Source organism: Aphanomyces astaci (assembly GCF_000520075.1).
Source record: "Aphanomyces astaci strain APO3 unplaced genomic scaffold supercont1.21, whole genome shotgun sequence".
In the NCBI taxonomy this organism is placed as follows: domain Eukaryota; phylum Oomycota; class Saprolegniomycetes; order Saprolegniales; family Verrucalvaceae; genus Aphanomyces; species Aphanomyces astaci.
Genome location: NW_009798284.1, coordinates 513852 through 515727, shown reverse-complemented (window position 1 = coordinate 515727; position 1876 = coordinate 513852). Strand labels below are relative to the sequence as shown.

Genomic DNA, 1876 nt, shown 5'->3' with positions numbered 1-1876 from the left:
GGCGACAACTCGTACAAGCTGCCACACCAGCACAAAGACAAGTTGACCAGAGTCGGCCCAACACCTCGTTTGGTGTGTGATGCAGAAGTGGTTAGTGTTGTCGAAGCGATGAATCGTCGCAAGGAGTTCGAACGTAGAGTAGATAACCTGTCTGATGTGTTTGCCTCGAGTGCGATCATGGGTTCGATCAATATGTCGAATGTTGATCAACTCTGCACACTTGTCCAAGATTTGAACCACCACAATAATGAATGAGCTGCATGATATCATGTTCGTTCACGTCGTACATTGATGTTTTTGAATAAAAATACAACTTTTCGGAATAATGGGTATACAAAAGCTAAGGTTAAAAATTGGCAAAACCGAATGTCTCCACCTTTATGGAATAGAGGAAGTACTAGTACGAAAGTATTTCGATATGAATGTCGATGTGCATGATGGTGCTGCCATTTTCGACGAGCGAGTGGAACGCACAAGGTTATTAATATTTCTGCAAATACAGAACTACTACTGTACTAGTAGTAGTTACGAACATTATCCCCTGGTAACGAGTTTGAAGTTGGTCAAAGTTTACCAACATATAGAAATGAAAATATATCAATCTTGGGATTGTAGGATTTATACGCATAAGCACCGTTGGCTGAAATGTCGGGATTTGGCTAACTGTCAATACTGTAATGTGGCGGACAGCGAAATGAAATCACCTCACCTTTACTATTAACTTAGACTAATTCCCCCGCAGCAGGTATACCCTACCTTCAAAACACCCAAACTACTAGTATAACTTTTTAAAGGTATACTAGAATTCTCCCATTAAAATGGGAGAATTCTGAGCTAATAAGGACACCTGAGCTGAGGATTTGTTGCACAAATAAGTACAGTGGTGGGATTTCTAATTATATACTACGTAGTAGTAGCACCATGTCAGCTAGGGGTTAAGGCATCTCAGTGGTTAGCGATAGCTAACCGCTGTGATGCGCTTAACCCCGGGAATAACATTATACTTCGAAATATCCGTGCCCACGGGGGGGGTAGGATGAAGTCCCAGGATACAAGGTTTTTTTTGTCTGTGTGCGGAGTCTTATCTAAGGAATTCCCCCACTATTCACTATAAAGGCATGCGTAGTAGTTTGGGCCTTTTTCAAGGTAAGGAGGGGTATTATTCTTTACTACTAGTACTACTGTACGTACTACTACTGTAGTAGTACTTACTGTTGTTATAGTTGTTGTATCCTCTACGGTTAATTGAGTTTGGATTATCATTTTTAAGACATTCCTCGCGAGGGCCGACACTAGAACCACATGTTATGGAACCGCTTCGCCAATTGTAACGCGCCTGCTCAACCAGGGGCGGTGTGAAATCTTCGGTTTTTACTTCGCTCAACGCTTCATACCTCGTGCTTCGACCGATCTTCTTCGAAGTTCGGTCCTCGTCTTCGTACGCAGCCCTTGTTATCCGGATTCCCCAGGGGAGGGACGGATAAATCCTTGCGGAAATAGTCCGGGGAATCCGGGGATCGAACCCACGACCTTTGAGTTAAGAAACCGATGCTCTACCACTTGAGCTATTCCCCCCCCACCATCCTCTACGGTTGGTGTCTGTCGATGTAGTACAAACTCCTGATTAACGCAGTTCCACTGTTTGATTTCTCAGAAATTGTAGTTTATAAGGGATGTAGTATACTCTGACAACCAATCTCTTACTAGGGGAAGACTGACTATGGGCTAGTAAAATGTATCCGGACGGTAAAATTCCCTCATTGGAACAGTATTTTGGGTCGAAATTACAGTGGAAGTGTTTTAATCGGGGAATTGCTCGTGTCTGTGCGTACAGTACTGCAATACTAGTACTAGTATACTGTAGAGGTCATCACTA

At 43.1% G+C, this 1876-nt stretch overlaps 1 pseudogene across 1 annotated transcript; it reads right to left on the bottom strand.

Annotated features, from left to right (window-relative positions):
* Positions 1-1502: 1502 nt before the first annotated feature.
* Positions 1503-1575, bottom strand: H257_09051 (annotated as a pseudogene). The gene has a single exon. The product of its transcript is annotated as a tRNA-OTHER (tRNA).
* Between the last annotated feature and the right edge of the window lie 301 nt (positions 1576-1876).